Genomic DNA, 26,788 nt, shown 5'->3' on the forward strand with positions numbered 1-26,788 from the left:
AACCAAACAGTTCTTGGACCCCACTGACTACCATTGTAGGAAGAATTACAATCGAAGTCAAAAGTGCCCCAGAACTCCTACATTCTTCAAAATATCTTCTTTCTCCTTCTATGGTAGTCAATGGTGTCCCAGAACTGTAAGCATTCTTATATTTAAGAATCTATAGATTTGGAACAACTCGAATGTGAGTAAATGATGACAGAATTGTTATTTTTGGGTGAACCATCCGTTTAATTTCATTTTATTTTATGATCATTTATATCTGTATTTTAAGTTCTTATTTTGCTGGTCCTTATGATCCTAAGCCAAACACATCACTCTTTTGTCGGGAGTAGGTAGGCGCTTTTAAGCTGTTAAATCTCTAAATCAGTAGGATGTGCACAGCTAAAGAGATAACATCATCTTTAAAACTAAATTGGCACAAATCTTGTTCAGATATACAGACGGCTCCGACCGGATAAAATGTGTTAAACTACATGAACTGAGAAGCATGAAAAATAAGCATTCGGCTTCAAATCCAGTTGATTTTCCGACACATTTATCCGTCTTAATGCTTCCATTTCAGATTTAAGACGCCTAAATGTCACATAATTCAAGATGTTAGCTTATGACTGCTAAGTTTCAAATTACCCCAGCGTGTGATTCAAAACAGAAAACATGTTAAAGCAGCCCAATTATAGCACTGATTTATTGATTTTACGGAGTGAGATGAGGTTAAGTTGATGACAGGCTTTTTGACATATCAGCGCTGCACTTAAAATGAAGTACAAGTGGCCTATACTTCATAGCGTTCACGTGTGACGATTCGTTTTTTTTCGAAGCGTTTCGAAAACAGCAAATCAACTTAATCCAAATATAGAGGTGACAAAGTAACTCCTTATAAAATACACCAGCTTGGTTACTCTAATAAATTCACAGCAATTTTACGAACACGTTTTGACCTTGAAAACAATTATCATACGGTGCAGAAGGAGCAACGGATATAAAGGAAAAAATGAAATCATGCTGTCATACAATCCCACAGCTGAATACGAAAATAGGCCAAAAAATGTTTTGGCGTCTGCCACCACATGCAAAAAATGCCTCTGATTCTAACATATGCTCAGGTGAATTGAGTCCTCGGGGTCCAATCTGCCTTTTCCAGATCTCAAAGATAAATTGAAGAGGCCATCTCTCTCATTAAAAACTCTAAATAACCACCATATGCATTGCTATTATTAGAGGGGTAACAGAACACTTCCCATTTTCAAAGTTAAATTACCAAGTATAACCTTAATTGGTGAGAAGCGTTGTTTAGCGGATAGCATCAGAAACACACAGAGAAGATAACTCAACAGATGGCTTAGTCTTATGACTTGTGTTAACACCTTTTATGTTTAATGAAGTGATAATTGCTTTTCTAATATATAATGGGACTACCAGAATACCGGCAGTAATGCAAACAGATTAACGCACTGAAGACAGATAAACACACATGGAATTCAATGTCACTGTTAAGTAGCATGAAAAACAAAACAAGGTGGGGGACACAAAGAGCGGTCACACTGAGCGGCACATAAACAATACGGCTGAAGTTTCTATTCATTTCCAGCGGCATTTGGGCCTCAGATGCTCGGGAGATTAGACCGAGCACAAGATGACACGAGAGGAGGAAAAAAGAGCTGGTGGAGACTGCTTTATTCCCGACCCGTCTGCTGACGTCACAAAGGATCGGGGAAGAGTCGTGTTGGACCTCCTGACATCATTCGACTAAAAGAAGCTGGAGGAGGATGGTGTGGTATGGGTTTGGGAAGTTAACAGGCCAGTACTAAGGGTCTGAATCTGTAAATTGTGCCTTTAAAGACCTTATTTTTAAATTCTTCATATTTATACAGTATGTTTTTTAAATATTGGTACAAAGGTACAAAAGGTAATCATTGAATAATAATGAAAAAAATATTTTAGGATCACAGGCAATTATAACTAGCTAAGCAAGCTATAAGTACAATCTTTAAAAATGTAAAAATGGCTTATATTTTTATTAGCCTTACCTCCTACCTGGGGTAAATAAGTGAACAGTACCACCACCATATGCCCTTTAACAGCCGATTCAGGAAGAAAGGTCTTTTGTAAACAAATCCAGTTAATTCCCAGCGGCACTGAAAATACAGATAACATTCAAGTTCGCCAACAGGACCAGAGTCACTCACACCAGTAAATAAGTCAGAACGATTATACAATCCTTCAAATAATGAACTAGAGAAATCGAACCATGTTATTCTTATACGGCTTTAAAAAAAAACACCAAAAAAACTATGAGATTATTGCACAATACAAATCACGTTACACAATTAATTGTTTTAAACTATGTCAATAAAACACACATTTCTCTTTGATCAATGCATAATCAGTGTATAGATATGTAGAAATGCACAAGCACATAAAAGCGCACAAATAATATATTCACACCGGAGAGTGTGCAAAACAAACCTCCGTGTGCTAGGTTGGCAGCGTGATATTTCTATCACTGTCTTTTCTTATGCCAGTCTCAGAGTAATGCCACCTGTGCAAACTGTGGTTTATTAAATTAAGTGCTCTTTAAGGTCAATATACTTCCCTAATAGCTTGTCACTTTTTATCATCACGGGTTTAGCAGTACCTTGATCTCCCCATTCTGTAATTGTGCTCAAATCTGTCAGAGCTAATAGGCTCACCCTGTAATGTTTTTCAAATTTCAGCGTAGACCGAGCAAGTAATGCTTTGCATGCTTAAAATCCATTTCCATAAGTAAGTGCAATTTCCGTACAGTTTGTTGCTGTTTAATGAAGTGAAATCTTGTTTGTATTCATCCCCATTTCACAAGAAAAGCCAGTGGAGCATAAGTGTCAGAATTAAAACAAATTAAAATTAAAGCTGCCGCTATCTTCAAGCGAACACAACTTCACCATTCAATTGAAACACAGAGCCTTTGCATTAAATGTATTAAGAAAATTTAAAGAGCCGTTTTCCGCTTTCAAAACGCAACCGTTACTTTTATTATTATTTTATTATCGCAACTATTTAAGCAGCTCTAATGATGGAACATGCAAATGGCGTGGAGTAGAGAAAATGGCTAACATTTATTTATCCTGGCTGTTCGCATGTCTTGTTGGTGCCATTAGAACAGCTCGCTGCATCCCATTCGCTCACATTATCTCAGCTATCAGCGAAGCCCAACCAGATTCAAGCAGGGCCATAAATACTTCCCCTGGACCACATACGGCTTCCACATCATCTCCCAGGCACAGCTTAATGACAGGGAAAAAACACAATGGGTTTTTGCTCTCTTTTCCACCCTTCCTTCTCGCGCATTTCACATCGATGGCGCGAAATATGTACAGAGGCAGCAACAAAGTTACATGTAGTTAAAAAGGTACATTAAACCATCATTTCCAAAATCTCTGACATGATTGATGGATGTAATCACGATGCCCTAATGCACAATTCAGGCATCTATGTTTTACAGCACCAGGGTAACAGACCAGAAGGTACATGGGGAATGAAACAGCACTGGTGGAAAAGAGAGAGAGGGGGGAACTGCTACTACCGAGAAAGCAGAGGTAGACGTACAGTATACGCAAATGGCACCCTTTTCAAATCTAGAAGTGTGGATTCTGCCAATATAGCTAACATGCAAACAAACAATATTTTGGGAATTCAAATAATTATTTTAAGACCATTACAAAAGCACTTGGGTAAAAATCTCCACCACAGGTTGGGACTGGAGGTCAAGCCAGTGGTCAATAAAAGGGCACTGATTGACATTAACTTTATGGGAAAAAACATGCTGTTGATTTTGCTTACTAGGAAATAATTTTTTTGAATAGATAAATTTGGCCAAAGTAGTATCAGTAGGTGTTTCACTTCTTTTTAAGACTGGATATGGGGAATTGACCGTGATCGATAATTAGAATGCACTAAGGAAGTATGGAAGTAGATGTTTAACCTTTATTGCAGATTATTTGGTCCCCTGGCACGGCAGGGAGAAGGACAAATATTTGGTGTCCTTCCAGATAAAGCCATCATCAGATATTTTGAGAGGAAACCATTACATAAATGTACAACATAAAACATCTCATAGCAAAAACATAACTATTGTACGAGGTGGCTAATTTTGGCGAATTCGTATGCATTTGCACGATCTCAATTGTACATTTTAGTACGATTTGCTTTTGCGCAAGTGACTTTAGGTTTAGGGGCAGGGTTAGGGGCGGGGCTTCAGTAGTGCTTTTTTCCTATAGTAATCGTACGTTTTTGTACGATTCACAACGTACAAATTCATACAAAATAGCCACCTCAAAAATAGTTTTGAATTCCTGTGAGATCAGGTTGAAATGTATATATATATATATATATATATATAATGTATAAACAAATACACAAAATGAAGTGGTAAAAATACTTTTAAGCAGTTTAAAAAGAGCAAGGTGAGGTTTACATTGATTACACTGTAACAAAAAAAGTTTGCCTTGTCAGATCCCAAAAGGTGATACATAACGCAAATGACCCTCTGAGTCTCATTCAAAGCTTTCCATCAATCCACATTTGCTTTCCAGCTGACGCAAAGCACATCATTGTCACCCGGTGAAAGCGGCCATCTACATGTCACAGGCCTGAGAGACACTCGGTGACAAGTCTGAGCTTGTCACTCAAGCAGCTCTGTGGCACAATGTCATGTGTTTGTTTGGGTAATGCTTGAGAGGCGTATCTAACGCCACCCTCTAAAATGCGCTCAGGTGTTGAGGAGCATGCACATTAAGACCACGAGTCTTCCTTTTCGGTGACCCAGAGACCCTGACACAGAGGACAAAGTGTGTGCCTCATTTCCTGCTCCTAATCAATGTTTACACCCATTGGCGTGGCGACAGCCGCGTACGGGCGCATATAAATCACCAGCTGACGGCGCTGTGCTAAGCATCAAGAGATCTGCCGCTCCTCTTTTCCCCTCTCTCACCCCGTTTTACTGCTTATCTGTTTTACTGGCGACTCTCTCTCTCTCTCTCTCTCTCTCTCTCTCTCTAATGGGTGCAGTGGAATTACAGCTAATTACGGATGTAAATGGACCCGAAGAGTGACAAAGAGCCTGCTTGTAATTCCACTCTAAATTGTCTCTTACCTCAGCAGAAAATTTATCACAGGAGACAATGTCAACTTTTACAGGGAAGGGCTATTTGCATTTGCGCATTCATTAGTGGGGCATGATCACAGGGCTTGGCAGTAATGGTGGGAGAAACGCTGCCCACCCTGCCTCTCCTCACCAAGGCACCAGATAGGGAATAATCGGATAAGTTCCCCCTCAACAGTCTGCCCCGACTCAAAGGGAGCAGGGGGATATTATGGTATGGGCGGAGAGGGATCCGACGCAAACGCCGGTGTTCTGACAGCGTCTGAGAGCCAAAGCGAAGCGCTGTGTAATCACATTCCATTTTACATGGCAAAAGACCAGTGAGCACAGCACCACACAGATACAGATAGCACTGAAAGGGTGAGCGAAGTGATACTCAGACATCCAAAAAAATAGGAAGCTCCCTACCGTTTTCAGACAGAGTGCACGGTGACTGGTGCGACAGGGAACCTTGTTGTGATTTATGTTGCTTTAGATATGACTGCTACTTACGCAGTAGCAAGACATCGATCTGACAAAGCAAAGCAAACAATAAAGAGGGTAGGAAGATGATGTGCTTAGTGAAGTGAAGCAATGGAAAGTGTACCTATAAGAGCTAATTATCTGCACACATAATTCTTCAGGTTAAGACAGGGGGCTTGAATGCAGGCCAGCGGGCTCGGGTATGGGAGATGATTGTGTCAAAGGGCAGGAATGAGGGGGAACGGGGGGCCGAGACCCCAGCCGACCAGACAAAAATGCATTACGGCAGAAAGATGTATTTATACCACCCCACTGACTGTCATCTAAATCGCATGGTCTGAAAATATATACACGATTTTCAAATTTGAACTGGTGAGAAGACTAACTTGGCTAAAATGTTAACATTCCCTCAACACTCCTACAAGTCACACCTGGTCACCGCTCATAATCAAATGAGGCAAATGGGCCACATACAACATTACACTAAATTTGACAAAGAAAATGTTTGTGCAAAGAAATGATACACGTCTACGCATTCCCTGAGATTTAAACCCATGACCTTGAAACTGCTAACACAACGCTCTGTAAGCTAAAGGTAGTCTAACTGGTAAAGTTTATCGGTATTTGAATAGTATATCAGAAAATAAAGGTTATTGCTAAGAAGAGTGTCAATAAATTAACCTTAGTCCCAAATAACAAATCCAATGAACCTATAATAAATTAAAATAGGCGTTAAAATAAGAAAGCTAGCCGTGATAAAAGCTGCCACAGGAGCTCACAACTTTAATAGCGGTCTATAACAATCACTGGGTGGGTTCACAACCCACAGTATGAATACAGATAGCCCATTACAACCCCGTCTCCAATAGCACTAGAAAAAAAACACATTATTTGCTATGATTATATCCTATCTTTTGGATTCATTCCTCGCCGTAACTGTTCGGGGGTTTTAATTAGATGTACATTCAGGGCGGTTAGCATTGTGCCGTTAATAACACCATATAAAAGCAACAAAAGACAAGCGCTGACACTTTTAATAGTCGGAGAAACAAGATGTAATACGCTAGCGGTACCAGGAGCAGCTCAGCTATGCTTGAGAGTTCTATACTTCACGAGAGAAAGATTATGTCAGAAGTACAGACATTATCGCTGAGTTACAAAGCACAAAATGAAGGTCAATGGTGGACTGTCGGAATATTTCATAACAGGTGCTACATATATAATGACATCACCTTACAAGCATGGAAATGAACGGAGGAAGAATCACTTTTATTATTTAAGTAAATGCTCTGAATAATATTTGCAACATGACTATTTAAGCGCCTGTGTGGATGCATGCAGCTCATCTTCATATGAAATGTTTGGTATTTGGTCATTCATTTCTTTGTCTTTTTGCACTCGTATGATTTATGCAAATAGTGAATTCGGAAATTTGGAAAACTCTACAAGGCCATATTAACAAGTCCTCGCATTCTGGGAAGAGATCCAGTTGAGCATTGGCAGCAAGTTTATTGGGACACATCCTGGCACTACAGAGGCGTGCTAAACAGTGTATATTTTCTCAATTCACAATCACACCACATAAAGCTTTCATCTACATTTACTACATGGTACATTTTTCTTATTTCAAGCTACAGAGTTTGTGTTTTTCTAAATATACAGTACATGTTCTGCAAAACCTGTAATAAAAAGAACGACTTTGTTAGCTATGCTCTGATAAAAAAAAAAGGAGAAAAGACATCCCCTGATTGTTTACCGCATCCAAAAAAAGAAACCTGGAAAATAATTTCACCATGTTTCACAGCACTGCGTAAGGGATGTTGTGTTTGGGCTGATCTGCTCTAGTTAGTCATTAGACAGAAGCAGAGCATTCCACTTTCTCAGCCTTTTGGCAGACATGCAACTGTGCACTTGCTGGCGTTTCATCTCTACCGCATCTGAAGCTCGGGCTCACACAGCTGTACAAACAGTGCACAGCTCCGAGCGGCCATCTTGACTAGAACGTTTATGGGACGCCAGCAGTCGTAATTACGCTTTGATTTGTAGATGCTCGTTCTGCGCCGTTATCTACCCGTGTCAAGAGTCACTGATAGAGGGGAAGTAGTTTGCCCGGCCCACTCCGTTGGAATTCAAAGTGCTCACTAATTTCAAAGGGCGATTCATCTCCCTCCCGTTTGCATTTATTCATGGGTCCCACTCGCTCCTGTGCCACGGGGCGTGCTATTTTGTGGCGCAGGGCTGGGATCGGGGTGAGTGTGGTTTTTGGCTGAAATGGGTGTGTGAAAATCTGTCCCACCCAAGCTCATCGAAAGAATTTGCAGGGCCCAGGACGCAACGTTATTGGGGGGCCCAATAGGAGAGTTCCCCCCTCATCACATGGCCCATGCTTATAGTGGGTGGCCGGCTCTCAGAGCAGGCGCGGCAGTCACGGGTCTCTGCTGCATTCCCTTGACCCCGGCCGCCCCGGCAAGTGTCTAGGGCTGCTCTCCCCTCACACTTTCATCAGAATCCTATTTCCTCCCCTGTAAGGCAACCCGGGCTGAAACTCTACCTCTCATACTACTGATTTTCACTGCCCATGATGGATGAGTCCCAGTCCGACTCCCTCAGCCTGTCTATCAGACACCCGCGATTAAAACGTACAAATGGCCAGCGCCCCCCCACCCAGCCCCCTTTCCCGGTCGCCTCCGCTGCCCCTTCATCTCATTCCTGCATAACACCTTCTCTCCTCTCCCGCTCTAAAGCCCCAAACACCGCCATTCATCTTGCAGAAAAAAACATCATTTATTTTGTTCTTCCCTGATAATTTACTTTTTCTTTCTTTTCCTTTCTACAGGAATTCTCCATTTCCCTATAAAATGAAAATTCATCTAGAATTACATCTTATGTCATCATTATGTTTATTAAGCGTGGATGATGTATATGAACAGCGCTGGCTTGCCGCTGAGTGCTTAATGATGCATAAGATTAAGCCGAGGCTCTCAGCTGTGCTGTGACTCCCCTCTGGTTCCCATGCTGCAGTAGCATGCTGGGAGAACAAGCTCCAAACGGCCATCAGGTGAATGGAAATAGCACTTTGTGTGTGCGTGCATGTGCGTCCCTCTATCCTGTGTTTTTGTGCGTTGCGTGCATGACAGAGGAAATGAAAGAACAAAAGAGAAAACAGATTGTGTTTCTAAATCTCGAAGTCGCACCTTTGAATTTGTCCAGGTGAATTACATAAAAACGGCGCTGTGCGGGTTTCACTTCGCATCTATACACCACGCACATAACAAAGCATCTTTTACGTCTGCCTACACGTAGAGCTCACGTTCAGTTTTTTCCTCTCTCTATCCGTTTCTATTCTGTAAAGCCACACTACTGCACTTCAGCACAGCAGCGGCAGCAGCAGTCTATGACAAAAACATTATCCTTCTGCTGCTAAACAATCCAATAAAGCTCTCTACGGGGAAGAACTTAACCTCTTGTCTCGTCTGCTGATGCTTTTCCGACCACGTGACGCCCGCTACAGTAAATTCAAATCATTAGTCTTCTCACCCCCATCAAAAAAAGGAAAAAACTTCTATTAGTAATGGAGACCTCGTAAGAGACCTTCCTCCGAGAGGACTGCCTTCCCAATTCCCAGTGGAAAAATCCGCCGCAAAAAACTAATTCTACTTTTAATAATCTGTCACGAGGACCAGAGGCAGTCATAAATTATGTGGGGAGCATGTGCGAGAGCGAGCCACAAGAGGGAAATCGCAGGAGGAAAAAAAAACAAAGCCCAAGTTTGACAAAGTTTGCTGAAGATAAATAATAACTTACAAACAGGATTAGTTGTAAAGTCACAGGCGAACGCACAGCCGAGTGCTTCCCATCAGCCCATGCAGAATGAAGAATTTACAGCTACACCTGTCATTAGCTCGCCCCCCTCTCATTCCTCTTACCAATGCAGCCCCCCTTTTCATATTCATTATCCCTCTGCCTTCTTTTCTCAAGTGCTGTCTTTCATCATTAACCCTTTGTGATCTGATAAGAGATGCTTGTGATAAAGGTCCCAAGGACGTGTTATCAAGTGCTTGAGGGAGGACGGAGAGAACGTGTTACCGTATCAAACACCAAGGCGCGCTCTCTTCGCCAGGGTAAATAAAGATGAGAAACGCACCACACGTTCGCGGCGTTAATCGCTAACTGAATGAATTCGCGGGGGTCTTAATGACTGCCGCCAGTCACCCGGGCTTTCGGACCGATTCATCAATGGGATATCAATGAGAATCGTCCACAGGGGATACCTTGTGTGTCGTGAATAAGCAGGCTAGTGGCTGCCGGCTGTGCTCTTTGTCCCTCTGTCAATACCACGGCAAACTATCGACATGCATCATAATCCTGCCTCTCGATCAAGCGCGGACTAAAGAACAATCTCCATTAGATGACGCCGCCTGGGTCGGGTGATAAATGCCCCCTGACGGAGGGGAAGGAACTGCGTGAAATAAAGAGGCATGTTCCTACATGTCTTGTCAAAATTGTATTGATTTAATCATCTACAGAAGCATGCGTTCTTGGCTACTGTAGCGTGGAGTAACCTGGGCGCAGTTTACAGTCGCCGGGCACACGGCGCTCTCCCTCATTGGCTTTGCAGGTGATGAAATACACAGCAAGCAGATCCCTAATTTTTTTCCTCTGATGTCATCCCAACAAAAACACAATGGCAATCCCATTTCATTTCTATTTAGAGGCTGAGGAAGTCTATATATAACACTCAAGCGTAAGCACATAGCCACTGACACGTCTAGAGAATGGGGGGGTTGGATAAATAGCTCTAGTCCTTCATCATGGAGACAAAGCTGGTGTATTCCCCTGGCCGGAGAGCTGCGGCCAGAGGTCTGCCCCGCTTATTTAACAGCAGGTGTTTGGAAAAACGCTCACCTTGGGAAACAACGAGATGCTCTTTTCCCTCAGCTCCCGAGTAAACAATCAATCAACGGGGGTCTGAAAGTCACGTCCCTCCGCGGGACAAAGTCATCGAAGCAGGAACTTCGAAGTCATTTGAATTATCGTGCCGTGATCATCCCCGCACACCTGAGTCAGACGACAAACAAAACCAAAACCTACATGGTTGATCAATGCAGAACATATGCCTCACAATACTGTACAAAACAGCATTCAACCTTCCCTGGAGCTTACTGTAGCCTAACTGTTTTGTAAATATCTTAAATTACAACAACAAAAACAATAATGAAGTTGCTGATATAAAATGACATCCTAATGCGCTCGCATTAGGGACTACATATACATTTGGAAAACTAATTGTATTTGTAATGTCAGCCTAAAACAAATTCATAAAGTTTTAATGAAATTCTACACTACTTATAATATCAAAAAATCATGCGAAATGACCTAGATGGAAATGACATTACTGATTCCTACTGAAACGCAGAAAGTCAAGTCCTCAATTTTCATCCTTTCTTCAATTCCGGCTAAGGAACTCAATCATATTGGGACAGTAATACAAGCCAAGGACAGCTCACTCCTTCTCAATCCTGTCCTGGTTAGAGGAACGCTTGCCGAGCACTAAAGCAGTGTGTGTTCAATTCAAATGGGAGAAGGCAGAGGCCAGCTAGATTCACCATGATGTCTGTGGTCTGATAGATCACCTTCCTCAGTAAGGACAAAGAGAATGAAGATGACTGTGCTGCCAGCCACAATACAGATGAGACCAACGTCTCTGAGTAAGTGGAACACTAGCTGTCTGACTGTCCATTTGTTAAACCACCGACAACAAAGACAAAGCGAGTAGAACGTTGCTTACATGGTGACAAAATCATTGGAGACTTCACACAAAAAAATACTTCACTTAGATTAGGCAACCAATAAAAGGTCAGAAATATTTGAAGAGTTCATTTGCAAAAACAGATATCTCAAGAATCGTGTTTTCTTATTGTGCATTCCAAGTAATATCAATCAGAATGCAGTTAGATTGTTTTGATTAAGTAATAACTAATTGTAAAAATATAATTTTAAGTTGTTTTTTCATGACCAATGAGACCTAAAAAGATCACGAAAAAAATTATCGTTATTAAGTTAAATTAAGTTATCATTTATTCACGGCCACGTTGTTTAAAACCTGTATATGACTCTTTCTTCTGTGGAATACAAAAGAAGATATTTTGAGAAATGTTTTGCGTCCATACAATGGAAGTCGATGGCAGGCAATGTTGTTTGGTTAGCAACAGTCTTCAAAAAATCTTCTTTTGTTTTCTGCAGAAGAAAGTTTGGGATGACATAAAGGTAATGAAACGATGAAAATAAAATTAATGTAAACTATGCCTTTAACTGAATTCTCATTTAAGTACCAAAATACATAAATATATGGGTAGTTTTCAAATAAATGTGTAAATGTGTCCCATGGTGTGACAGCAAAAATGAAAAGAAAACTAACAATGAAGATAAATCTCTCTAATGCTATATTATATTACAAATATAAATAATATATTATTAACAGTATGTTTTCTATTTTTTGCTGTGTCACACCAGAGGACATGACGGTATATTTTTTCAACTACCCAGATATATTAGTCAATTGTTGACACACAGTAAAAAGTACAATTTAAATGGAAGCAACCCACGAAAATGACAGTGTTGAATAGCTCAGATTATGTTAAAAATATCTTGAGAATGTTTGACTGTCGAATGTTTACTTCTCAGAAATCTCAGCACAGTTTGAGACATTGTTGAGATCAACTTTGAAATTCTACTGCAGAAACATCTGAGGTAACAAACTTAAAACAAAACAATAACATATTTTAGGGGAAAAATCAATATTTTATAAATAGTGAGCAAATGTGGATTTTCATACCTGATATTTAGTCTCAAGACTGTATAGGACAAACAAATGAGATAGTATGCCCAAAGAAATTCTGTCATTATTTATTCACTATCATGTGGATCAAAAGCTATGACTTTCTTCTGTAGAACACAAAAGAAGATATTTTGAGAAATGTCACAGTGGTTTTGTGCCCATACAAAGGAAATCAATGAGGTCTATTGTTGTTTGGATACCAACGTTATTTGAAATATACATGTTTGTGTTCTACAGAAGAAAGAAGGTCATACAGGTTAGGAATGACATAAGTGTGAAAAAAATAATGTTTGTTTATTTTTGGGAGAACTAGCCCTTTAAACAGTTTTAGTTATTTAGTTTTTGCTTATAAACAAACAAGAACATATGAAATACCTTTAAGGCATATTTTAAAAGAATACCATCTCCAAGTTCTGCCAAGTTTCTTTGGTCAGGCAAAGCAAAACGAGACGTAGCAGTGTGTGTGTGGGGGGGGGTTGGGGTGAGCTTTCACTCTGTGTGTGAACAGTAGTCATATATTACAGTGCTGCTGGATCAGCCAAGGCAGTAACTCATTCTGTTCCTGCTGCCTGTTCCGTCCTACCGTACTGCCAAGGAGTCACTTCAGAAGGTCATCCCTTTCATCAAGTATTCTATTTGCATCCAAAATTGTATGTACATGAAAAATGTGCCGGAGTGTTTGCCGAGGCCCACAGAGGCAGATGAAATTTCTGTAGCCTGATGCACGCTAACCTTTGCAGATGGCACAGCTATTGCTGAAAAATGGATTGCTTAATAAAGCATATCATCCGACATATTTGCTGCTTGGCTGACCAAATAGAGGTTGTTTTTTGCACAAATTTCTTTGTCAAATTTGTCAATGTTCATGTCATTTTTGTTTTAGGTCATGGAATGCGGCGGAAATTCCGAGCGTGTCGCGCAGGACCAATTTGTAGCCGCTTCTGGGGATGAACCGATATTTTCCACAAGGTTTATTCCGTAATAAGACAAAGCTGGGTCTTGGCTCTACTAGAAATTCTTCATGTATTTCTGATTATTGCCTGGCCAGCAGTGGGCAGGGCGGGCTGTGATAAAAACCAGCCAAGCTGATTAATAGGAACATCATAAGAATATTACTGATAGCACCTCATCTTATATCTGTGTAATTTAGTCTGCCTTTCTGGACATGCCCATGTAATTATGAGCACCAGTTCAAGCAAGGTGGGACGTCGTCTTAAAGCATCATCATCATCATTTCTGCAGTAGGCATTACAAAGATCTAGCAAAACTAGCCAATGCGCTGGAAGTACTCCAGATAGTCACAAAAGTAAAAACCAGGTGATGAATTGCCATTACCTGACTGTGTCGCTTTCATACAATTGCCATCTCCAAAGTGCAGGCCACTCAGAGACATCTGATATAGAAGAAGCTCCCCAGACTCAGTTTGTGAATGTCTTTCATCAAACTTGCATATGAGAGCAGCCACGTGCTACATAGGCTCTTAGCCACACGCTTTGCCTCCTCTGATGGTCCGGCCAACCAATCCATCTTCCTGAGTGCTCCCACAGATGAGAAGTGGGCACTAGGCGCTCTCGTCGGTGAGCTACAGCGGGAGATGAATTGGAGTGCCATAGCCCACCTCCAGACTGTCCCAGTATAGCAATCTGGACCCCGGTGCCGTGCAGTGAGGGACAGTCTTATCTTTCCATCCACCCAGAGAAGAGGCAGACTCACCCAGCCCCAGGAGGCACAGGAAGCGCGGAGGCGGCCAAAACACTGCCTGCTGGGGCCTTCCATCCATTCACAGAGGCTCGTGCGGAGACGGACCACGGGAGACGGAGCGGACACATGGATCTCGAGGCTACCGCAAGATGCTTTAATTGTTGTCCTGCTGATGATATCTGACTATGTGCTAAAGTATAAAGGCGACAGAAGTTGCGTCGGCAAAGTCAAGACCATACTCAGCTGTTTTTTCTGTCGCCCCACTGTGAACATCTAAAAAGACATATTTGATATTAACTTGAAAAATGTATGGCACGGAATGCAGGGCCTGTCGACCATATAACCTGTCTTTTTCGAAATAAAGTGCCCTTCAAATGTGGCCAACGAGCCATAATAGCATTTCTAATAGTGACTTTGACCAATCACGGAATACTTAATAAAAAAAGCAGTTCACTTTTCACAAGTCAAGGATATGCACCCAAGTACCTTGCATCAAATTTAGCAAAGTAATATTTCATGCCGTGCTAAACATTTCTTGTAAAATGTCACTTTGCGTTTTCAATTAATTTCAAAATTAATAAGCTATATATCTGGGCTAAGGAATCGGACTAATGAAAATCCTGATACCCAAACAATGAATCATGACACTACCTGGAATGATGGGGCGGTAATTGAAGTAATGGCTGCACTTTGACCACGTAATGCTTCATTTATGTGAAGAGAGAGATAACTTCGGTAACAGATAGACAAGTTAAGGAAGGTAAACAAACAAACCCGATCAGCCATACACATGAAAATGTACACTCAAAAGTCAAGCAGACATGAGCAAAATTACATGAATGTATCTGCTCAAAAATACACACACTCTCTGTGAAATTCTCTAGGGAAAAATGCACAGCAATTAAATACCTGACCCCTGTCAGGCTTTGTAAAAAGCGTACGTCCTATCCTGTGGCAATGAGCTACTGTCAGTCTTTTCTCTTGCTGATAGCATCAGGGAGCAGGGTGGCCAGACACGCAAGACAGAGAGCAAAAGTTCTAGAGGAGGACGTTGTGTTATATTACCTCCTCTGTCTGGTATCAAGTGTCCTGCATCTGATGTTAGGCATGGCCCTCTGATCAAAAGGCCTCCTGATGCAAGGGATCACAGTCTAAAGAGAGCTACTAGAGCTAAGAGCCCAGACAATAAACATTGCCATGACTCTTTGACACTACTGCTGTTCCAAAATGCAGTTCAACCTTTGAGAAGATGCTTTTTTAGCACTGTCCAAATGCTAACGATGCTATAATTGAGAACTTGTCCTTAATTTTATTGCCGATTTATTGTTTAGGAATCCCAGTGGAGTTGTCATTTGTGTTGCATTCCAACTTACTTTTGTCATAAAACCTAGACAATTGTTGGTGTGTACAATAACAATATGGAGCTATGCAATTATTGAAGATAAATAGCTCAGACTATTTGTTGTTAAAAAAAGATCTAACAATGGTGTGTGACACGGTCGAGATTTGAACTGAAACTCAAGAAGAGACACTTGTGACATTACTAAGAAGCGACTGCTTGAATTAAAAAAATCAGCTTTTTCAGTCAGAACAGCGGAAACATTTAATTATATTAGAGAGTGTATAAGATTTTGTACTTTTAAAATTACACTCAAGTCATGGCTTAAAAAAAGTAAGTGGACATTGAGATAATTTATATGATGTGGTATTGTGATTATGAATTTTGTGATTGTAATGTTTTTATATAAATAATACATATATTCTATATAAATAATACATATATATTTAATTTTACAGGTTATATATATATATATATATAATAAAAAAATAAATATCATACATCTTTCCCTGATTTACAGAAGACGCCCACTAAAATGTCATTCAGTGTAACAAATGCTAAATGTTAAAAGACTAATTACTTTCACCCCAAATGCTAATTAGTTGTAATTCTACATTTTTTAAAATTTGCCACTGTCCTAGGTTTTGCCCATTTGTCAATAAGAATTTTTTACTCATTTAAAGCACAATAAAATGTAATATGCTCCCTTATTCTTTTATATATTTTAATATATACAAGTCAGAATAAGCACGTTGTTTGAATTTGTACATAAATATTGTGTTACACTAAATGACAATGTAACATCATTTCAACCAAATTTTGACATTTTATTCTCCAAAAACTTAGTTGAAACCATAAAGTAGACATTTTACTTAAATTTAATGTGCTTTTATGGACATAAAATCACTTTTGTACATTTCTTATAGTCTTTGACCCACATACATACACTGTAAAACTTTGCTGTATAGTTTTGCAGCAGGTTTGTTTGTTTTCTGTCATAAAACAAGACTAAATATCTCTATCCACATAATTTATGAAGTTTTAAATATTTTTACTAGAAAACAAAACAAAAATGCTTCGGAAGAATGTAATTTTTCAGTGTGATGCCAGTAATGAGACAAGTCTCTTCTTGCTCATTTTGAATCTCAGAAGTCAGTGTTTTAATTTTGATTATAGTAGTTTAACTTTAAATTAAAAACAGTAGTCTACTAATAGGAAAATATTAAGTAGTAATCAAATCTACAGTAAGTTACTGGCAAACCTGCTGCAAAATTACAGCAAAGTTTTACATTGTACGTACATAAAATGTGTAATAAATATAATAGATCACTGCTTTGCTGTCCTTCGAAAACCTCTCCATATTACTGAATTTTTATTTTTGCGATAAATCATTATTGTAACTCACCCTTCATGTTTGGGATTTGGAAAGGTGAAAAGTACTACAAAAGCTTCAAAGTTCCCACCACTTCCCTCACTCATTGTTACAAGCACCCTAAAAAACCGTCCATACATTTGTCCCTGCATACATTTATCACCCATCTCCAATCATCTGTGGCTTACAGTGAAGCCGTGAACCCGGCATGTAATCGATAGACAGATACACACTCTTCATATGTTATGGTGTGGGGACAATATCTGTGCACTTCCCGTGCCATTTCACAGTTCAGCCTTCCAATTAACCTGCCCATGTTACCACGCCAATCATAGGGGGGTGGCTTTATCGACAAACAGCATACAAAGAATAATGCTGTTAGGACGATGTAGCTCACTGCAGGGGAGCTCCTCTCCGGCTGGCGACAGGGAAGTTTGCTCCAGTCATTTATCAAGTCCTGGCTGGCCACCGAAGGGCCGCCCTGTCCCTGCGGTCTGCTTGCCACTCCTGGGGGGGCCAGCGTGCAATATGTGCACTTCAGCGGTGAAGAGAAAGTGCTGATATGCCCAGCGCCGCTAAGTTTGATGGATCTGTTGTTGTCATTTGTTCGTGTGCCGTCCCCCCCTCCACAAAACAAAAGGAATCATTAACTCTTTTGTGCCGCTCTGGAGTTTTATAGGTTCCAGATAATGCAGAAGGAGATGGGCTACAGATGGGGTCGGCTGACGGGGAGGTGGCGAGGGGGGATTGCGTTCGGAGGCAGGCCGCACTAAGACTCCGCTCTCAACATGCATGGATGGATCTACACAGAGAGCTGATTACAGGATGATTTAGTGACTGCTGATATTGCTTCTCTCTTCCTCTCTCTCACGCACACAAAAACACACACATATGAATTTCTCTTAACACTCAGATGTTATACAGTATATATCGTGGTGATTCTCAACTGTAGGTCAGAGAGGTTCTGGTTCTGTTCTGGCAGGGAAAAATGATATAAATATTAAAACTAAACGCTAAACGTACAATAACAATCACGGAGTAAGTGCTATTGGATTAATTGGATTGTGCTATTGTATTCAATTATTATAGATGCTGAGATCAATGTTTTAATAATTCATTTAAGGGATGGTTCAACCAAAAATGAAAATCATCATTTATTCACATTCGAGTTGTTCCAAATCTATATAAATTTCTTTGTTTGGTTGAACACAGAGAACGATATTTGGAAGAATGCTTATAACCAAACAGTTCTTGGACCCCATTGACTACAGTAGGAAAAAATACTTGATATTTTTTTGTTCTGTTCAACAGAAAAGAAGATATTTTGAAGAATGTAGGACAGCAAACAGGGACAGTTTTGACTATCATTGTCATTTTTCCTACTATGGTAGTCAATGGGGTCCAAGAACTGTTTGGTTACAAGCATTCATCAAAATATCTTTCTAGGTGTTCGACCAAACAAAGAAATGTATACAGATTTAGAACAACTCGAAGGTGAGTAAATTATGACAGAATTTTCTTTTTTGGGTGAACTATCCCTTTTCGCAAAACCACTGATCCACCATCCTTAAGAGAACCACTGATCTTTAGCACGTACACTATAGTACAGTATAGTAATCTCATATAATCTATAAACACAGTAATCTTCAAAAGATGTGTATTTGCCTATAGGATTATGAATAGTAATTCTCCATTATGTTGAGCTACACAACAGTATTTACAGCTTTCCAATGTTGACCTATCACACTGAGCTAAAAACAAATGAAGCTTTTGACACTGTGATGGCTGAATGTATTCATTCTGTAAATCCTGGCATGAAGTCTAGTGGACTGCTGGGTTCTCTATTGCCATCTAATTGTGAGCACGCCTCCTTTTCTGCAGTAAACATAAGTGTAATTCTCCACTCTCTCTAGGAGACTGCAAGAAGATGGAAAGCACACAGCACCCATTCTGTGCTGGGCATTCTAAAAACATGCAAAGTAATTCGCAGCGGCGTTCAGAATATGCGAGCTCATTAACAGATGTAATGCCGTCAAGAGTCAAAACAGAGCAGGCTATACGGTACGCAGAGATGCGGTGGAATAAAAACAAAATTACACAAATGAGCCGGGCTGGCAATGTGAAAAACATACAAAATACATCAATGTAAATTCAGTTTATGCAAATAGAGTAAATAGAGCAAAACTGAATAATAATCTAGTGTGCTGAGAACAACGCTAACTAAATTATTCAAAAACAAGAAAATAATTTGCCTGTTAGGATTAACAACAAAAACAGCCCAATAATAAAAGCATTGTCATCCTTATGACTCTTCTCTAAATGATTCTAGTTTAACCCAAGTACAATCTCCGACCTTGGGACATTCAGTGATCTTTCTCGTTCCAATTATTTATTCTTCACACAAGTTTGCGAAAACAACTTATCCCGCCTCCAGGAAGGAGATATACTCAAACGATAGATCAATCCATTCATTTTACCACGTCAAGTCGTAACAGCCCGAGACAACATACAAATTGAGATCATAGCAAAGGGCTACTACTGCAGCCAAGTGTGGACTGCCGGGTTCCAGGGGTGATTGAGAGCATGTTTGAATGCTCAGGGCCAAACTTGAACAGCACTGTTACACTGACAAGGTCAATTCAGTGGAAGAATTCCCTCACCTCCCCATTCTTCATACAGCTGTGCTCTTCTGCTCGCTTTGGCCAATGGCGACTTCAATATTGATTATTGTTAAGAAAACTGCTACTCAAGGAATACAATCATAAAGATAAATGATATTGTGCACGGTGTCGAGCACAAAGACTTTTAAGAAGCACAAAGAAACATTTACTAAGCAGCAAGTCTACCTAAAACACAAGATAGAAATTGTGCAAACTGTATGGGCATCCTCATATGCCAAACTAGGGAGGCAGACTAAAATTGCATCCAATCAGCTAACCAAACACAACTGTGCCCTTGTTTGTGAATTTCCATTTCCAAACCAAACCTGCACAATAAAAATCCTCACTCATCCATAAACCTAATCTTTCCTCTCCTTATTGCATTTTAATGAAACAGTGGTGCTTCTAAGCCTTTAATTCTTTTCATTTGTTATGTTTGGACAACTCATTAGCTGTCATTTGTTATCATTAGCTTGAAGTTTTAAGTCCTCCTCGCCTCAGAAAAGTAACGCACGTATTTTCACTGAGAAGCATAGACTCTCTATTCAGGTTGTTTGTGTGAACACCTTACAAAGCAAGCGCATCTGGAAAATAAAATAACAGGTGACATGGAGTGCAAAATGCTATTATGATTGGCTAGTCTAGACATTGACAATAACTTTTTAAAAAGTACCCCACAAAATCCTGACCTTGCAAGACATAAGTCAAATCACAAGAGAGGTCATCTTTCTCTGAATAGACAGTTTTCAGTCCACACCTCCAGTGTTAAGGTAAAGCCGTGTGTCTGATTCATTGTGTCCGACAAGAGATGTGATTGATAGTTTCCTTAATCTATTCACGACGGTAATCGAGCCCCTGTGTGTAACCTTGCATAAAAATGCAAATGAACACAAGAGAAACTGCATAAAATACAGTGAGCCGGCCAATGCAAAGATCCTTGGGTAGAGGGTGTGCATATTTTTTTGTTCTGGAGTACAACGTGAGGCCATTTGAGGGTCTAATGAATTTAAGTGATAGACATTTTCTAAAATACATTTAACTCTGTGGAATAGTAGCTAAACTTGTGCTAGATCAAGAAATGGTTACCCTTTGCAAATCTGACACAACCTATCATACCTGGCTAGTGATCACTGCAAAGCTATCTAACATGTGCTACGTTCTTCAAAAAAAAGTGACCCTTTAATCAAGCTTAAATGATTAAAAAGCTAAATTATTGTTATAAAACAAATCAGTTTATTGTCAATACTCTCAAGAGTACTTTAAGCTCTTTCAGATTCTCCACAATGCATACACCGGTTTTAAAACTTCTTCATTATCCTATGTAAAAGAATGTACATATTTAGCATACTCCCAAAAGTTTATATGATTGAGCGTGTCTGGATTGCTGAGGCATTTCGCTCATTAGGAATTTTTCCCCTTACTGCATAAATAAAGTTGATTAATTAGCAAGTCAAAATTACAGAGGATGATCAATGTAGAATACATCACTGTCATGGGAGTCACTGAATTTTTCATTCACAACCCAAGCACTCTAATTACTGTGCTAGTTTGTTTAAAACATTTCCAGCGAAGACTGCAAAGGCACAGTCTGGTGCGCCACTCAGCTTTGGCCTGTTGCATGTGGCTATACGGCTCTTCTGTCTAGGCCTCATGATTAGATCTAAAGTAATTCCTCAAAAAAGTGCACTGAGCTATAAAAGAGTAGTTCACCTTCAAAATGAAAATTTGGCCATCATTTACTCACCCTCTTGTCATTTCAAACCTGTATGACTTTCTTTCTTCCGCACAACACAAAATAAGATATTTTGAAGAACATTGAATGTTGTTAACAGCCCCCCATTCACTTGCATTGGTCACTGGGGTGCTGTTCTGTTACGAACATTTTTCAAAATATCTTCCTTTGTGCTCTGCAAAACCACTATGAACCACAAGTTGTTTACCATTAAACCCATCACAAAATTCTTCAGGAGAACAACAAGTATAGACTCCTTTGTATAGAGTCCATAGTTTACATTAAACAAATGCAATTCCTAATCAAATTTCTGTTATGGTTTCTATTAAGTCAGAGCAAGGCATACGCCTATGTCCGCAAAGGTGATGCTTTCACAAGGCAAAAGGAAACTTAAACATAGGCATATATCTTATTTCTCTTTCTCCTTACAGTGGCTTTACATGCCATCTGGGCTCCATTAACAGCTCGCGTGGGAACAGTAATAAAAGACAGTAATCACTCATAAGTAATTTAATTTCTGAATGTTTGTACTCGGAGGAAACAATATGTCGCGAAGTTTAGAAACGAATGAGTGAGATACTCAGAGACGGCGTTCCCAGAAGACATATTAAACAATGATCACAGTAATAGGCTAGATCATTTACTCACTTGATGTTTGCTTGTAGAAACGTGAAGAAGTGTTTGACGCTGTCGTAGCTCCGCCTGCACGGTCATGTGTTTACGCACGCTCTCGCGCCATGCGTCTGATGTCAAATGGTGCGCTCCTTTAGCTCTTGTCCGCGAGTTTGTAGATTACGACGCGCAGTATGTACACAATGTTTAGAGCGTCAATGGTTAAGTGAGTCAAACAAATCAAGATTGCCACAATTATTACTGCTGTACAACTTGCAAATTACCTGTCATAAAAAATGTCAATAGTCATGATTACCATGGTAAGTCGATCAGTTTTGTCAAGGATTTCCGGTTCAAGTTGCTATGTGGACCTGTTGCGTAAAAGTTCTTAGTAGTTACTATTAAGAAATCTTACTATCAGTAAAACTAATGTGAAAAATATGAAATGAAAATGTGGGCAAAGCAGAAAGTTTGCACTGACCCTTAAAAACTTTTTGAATATTAATATTGATTTCATAAATGTTATCTAATAAAATGTTTAACTCAAAAAGGTGTGTGCGTGGAATGAAGATGTATGTGTGTGTGTGTTATGGTGCTGTCATTGGTTTGTGGTGGAGGTAAAGTGGTCTGTGGCAGCTCACTGTGACCAGCTCCTAGTGGTCAGTGGTCCAAATCCAAAAGACTAGATTGAATTTATTGCTACTGGGCTAAAGGTAACAAATACATGCAATATAAAGAGGGAGATGGTGCTATTATTCCTAGATGGATTTTGAGCCCATATCAAAAAGGCAATCAGATGGAATAGATTGATACTGTGAGCAATATCATTATATCGTCATATTTTAAGTGGACATCAAGCTATAGTGGAATACGACTGGTTGCACTTTAATTCTGTGGAATAAAAGTAGTCTGATGTAAAGACTTAAAGGCTACGAGCAATTTATTTGACCCATGTATTACATTTAACTTGGGATGGCGCCTGATCCTTTAGTGGTCTTTATTACTGCTAGAGGTTGAGGATTTGGACATGCACACTGATTTCTATCTATGCTTAAATCCACTTCACCTATTTGATGTTCTGTGTGTGCATGCGAAAATATCTTCATCAGCCAAGGCAGTCGAAAGGGATGTTGGGATGCCACAGAGGGCAGATGAAAGGTTACAGGAGGTCATGTAGAACGACTTTTTGTAACAGCGGCCTCAGATCCCCCTCCTCTGTAGAAACGGCCACGCTAAACAATAGCCAGCTTGGAAATTAAACACAAACAAAGTCCCCGTGGCAACTCCAGTGTCACCACAGCAGATCCCCTCATCACCACGGATACTGAAACATCAAAGGAGCTGCAGTGTGGTTAAAGAAGATGACCTCACACTCAGACATCAACAAAGGCTTGTTATACGGTTACAATGGACCACAGGAGCACAATAAATTTTAACATGTTGATGGTTTGAAAAGCTACAATTAATAAAGTAAATACATGAATACACAAAAGCTGCTCACAGCAACATCTTCCAATGGTCTGGGAATAGGACTTTAACTTATCAAAAAAGCGCAGTGAAATTTAAATAGATAAATGCAATTTTTTAAATATTTATAGGTGTTAATAGATTTATAATGTTCATTTGTCTATGGCCTCAAGGAATGAATCAGTGACATTTCAAATAACTGTTGTTCCAGCAGTAATCTCCAAGGGAAAATGGTGCAAAAGCAGAGAGAAGATTTAAGTAAATGACTGTGTCAGCCTCTATTTATTTGTGACATGACTGCCAGAGGCAGAGCCCGGGGGTAACCATTAGGACTTGGACCATAAAGGAGTCAAATGCAGAGCTATTGCCGAAAAGTTAGTATGTAATGTAGCAACTTATCAGCAAAGTGTTCCCTGTGGAGAAATAGAGAGAAAGAGGGAGAGCAAGGGAGGCATTATGGGAAATGAATGCCATGCACTTGCACCTTAGGCCAAATGCATCCACTCCATTAGAGTTATTATCCAAAGCCAAGAGGATCGTATAGAAATGGTTGGTCAGCATCACTACGTATAACAAATAATCCTAATCTTAATAGGTTATAGATTATAATTTATTTGAAGAGTTCAAAATATGCATAAAATAATGAGGCCACCGCCATTCATACCCCGGAGCTCATGCCGGCCCTCAGAGGAGACACAACACAATTTATCGCTGCAATTTAATTAAAACGACGTTGCACTTGTGATAATTACATTTATTTACAAGTCCATGCATACCACACCATTTCCTTCTGAAAACATTTTCATTCCATTTATTTATACATATTAAAATGTTGTGTATTTTACCAAGACACCATGGGGAGATGTAAGTGAAGATGAAATGCAAGGCGGAATTAATTAAATGACACTAATGCGGCACGGAATAGAGGATGTGGGGTCGAAACAGTTTGTAAGGTCTGCTAGACAACTGGCGCAAGTCCCTGCGGGGAGGAGATTATGATGGGTTCCGTGTCAGTCAAACAGGGGGAACACAATAACTTCTCTAAACAGAGAAGAATGAAGCCTGAGGCACAGCACAGCCTCCTCCACGGCCTCTTCCTAAGAGGGGACCGCAGCAACCCTGGCCCTCACAAAGAATGCCTGTAATCGGCAGGTTGGCTGGGGGTGATGCCGGGCCCGGGTTCTGCTCTGCAGCAGGCCTGCCGCTATTGTCGGCGAGCCTCAAAGATGCAGGGAGGAGGCCGGGGGATTCGGAAGGGGGGCCTTCGGGGGAAGGGAGATGTTTTGAGGACCTTGTGAAAGCCTTGTGCCATTGTCTGGGCATTACAATTGCACTTTTTAAAATCCTTTGTGCTCTCCTGTTGACTGTGGATATTAAGTAAGCGGTCGGACATGGAAAGGATATGACTCCCTCTTCTGTCCTTTCCCTCTGAGGCCAACAGAGGAAGAAGGCCACGGGTTTACTCACTGGCCGATAGAGTTAGGGCGCAAAAAAGGCGTCAGATGAGATTATGCTAAAAAAGATCGGGTGAAAGGGGTGGAGCACGGACCCCGAACAAAGAGCGAAGAGGGTTGGCATGTAAATGAGAGAGAAAGAGAGAGAGAGAGATACGAGCGAAACAAGAGAAAGAAAAAGCTGAGACTTTTTGCATCACGGCAGACAGTTTTTCTGGTTCCTCAAACAGATGCTGAGGCAGATGGTAGCGAATTAACAGAAAATGAGCGAAGAAGAAATGAGAAGGCTCATGACTGGTCCAGGGAGGCAAAACATTAAAAAATAAAGATTAAAGTGTGTGTGAGTATTTGTGTGCTTGCGCTTCAGAGATAAAGAGAGGGAGTCAGTGAATACAGTAGTTGATCGTGCCCATATTTGCGTGCGCATGTGAGAGCGAAGCAGGAGGTGGGCTTGTCCTGTTAAAACAGTAGCTCAGCTGGGGAAGAAAAGAGAATGGGTGGAGGAGCAGTGCTCAGAGCTACAGTGTGCAATAATAATCAGAGGCATGAAATTACAAGGGTGATATTTGTGGGACCCCAGGGTGTGGTGTGCTGACTCTCCTGGAGCTCACCTGGGTCCCCCATCACATAGCCCATTCTGGCCCGCTATCATTAATAATCTGAGGAGCAATATATCCACACCACGTGTTAACATCAGAAGCCAGATTTCCGCAAGGTGAAGGAGGATTTTTCTGGCGGTGCTTGGTGTTCCCGCATCTCAGTTGACAGAGCGTTGCATGAATAGTGTGGAGCTCATGGGTTCGACACCCAGGGAAACCACATGGTGATAAACGATTTACTTTAAATATGTTCAATGTTGCTCTGGATAAAAGTGTCATACTTGTGTCACAGGTGGACAGAATTTTCAGGTTTTCAGTGGGCTGATATTGCCAAACCCTCTAACCAGTCAGGTGCTTAAATGACAGCGGGAGGTATGTGATATTTATTTTTTAATCAACATTTATATGGCATGGACCAATAGAACCAGCAGTGAAGCATGAAAATCAATCATCAACTAGCTCAATTAAAGCGTTTATGGCAGAGGGTAGCTCCCAACACCTGTTCTGGTATGTTTTATCTCTACAAGATGAAAACAGATGAAAAGTCACAAATGGTAACATCAGTTAATGCACTAATAATGAACAACGTTTATAAGTTTTGTTCATCTCAAAATGAAAATCATCATTTACTCACCTTCTTGTCTTTTTAAACCTGTATAACTTTCTTTCTTCTGCAGTACACAAAAGAAGCTATTTTGAAGAATGTTGGTCCCTATTCACTTTTATTGTATGGACACAAAACCAATGCAAGTCAATGGGGACCGACAGTTTTCTGTGACCAACATTCTTCAAAATATCTTCTTTTGTGTTCTGCAGAAGAAAGGAAGTCATACGTTTGAAATGACAAGAGGGTGAGTAAATGATGGCAGAATTTTTCATTTTGGGGTGAACTACTCCTTTAACGTTAGTTAATGGCAATGTAATTCTTCGTGTTAGTTCATTGAGCATTAACTAACTAACAGATACATGTATACCTTTTATTGTTCATTCTTATAGTTCATGTTAACTAATGCAATAACTAAAGTTATACAAACACAGTTTTATTGTAAAGTGTTACCAAAATGTTATAATAACGCTAAATACTTCTAGAATGTTATATACTGTATACTATATTAAAACAAACCTGTAAAAATAGGTTAAAATAATACATGCGTGAACATAAAGTCACTAGAATTCAGCTCTGAAGAAAATGACCTTCGGTCAATGGCTCCTTTTCAGGTGGGGCCTCTGAAAAGACATCTTTCCATCTCCTGGTGAAAGTAAAAGACCAATGTGTTGTCAGGATAAAACTGATAATAACAGGCATTGAGCGTGCTCCTCCTGCTCAAAACAGCCACATATTCACCCCTAAAAGGCCTAATGACAGAAGGAAAGGGGCACCGTCAACTCCGCTCTGACAACGTGCTGAC

General features: G+C 40.2%; 1 protein-coding gene across 1 annotated transcript in view; it reads right to left on the minus strand.

The window, feature by feature from the left end:
• cdhr1a (cadherin-related family member 1a) overlaps positions 1-22,000 on the minus strand; it is a 99,255-nt gene extending 77,255 nt beyond the window's left edge. Inside the window, exon 1 of the mRNA XM_057342850.1 lies at positions 21,896-22,000. The gene's annotated coding sequence lies outside the window, so the exon portion shown is untranslated. The remainder of the gene's footprint in view (positions 1-21,895) is intronic.
• Between the last annotated feature and the right edge of the window lie 4,788 nt (positions 22,001-26,788).

Source organism: Triplophysa rosa, linkage group LG9 (assembly GCF_024868665.1).
Source record: "Triplophysa rosa linkage group LG9, Trosa_1v2, whole genome shotgun sequence".
Classification (NCBI taxonomy): Eukaryota; Metazoa; Chordata; class Actinopteri; order Cypriniformes; family Nemacheilidae; genus Triplophysa; species Triplophysa rosa.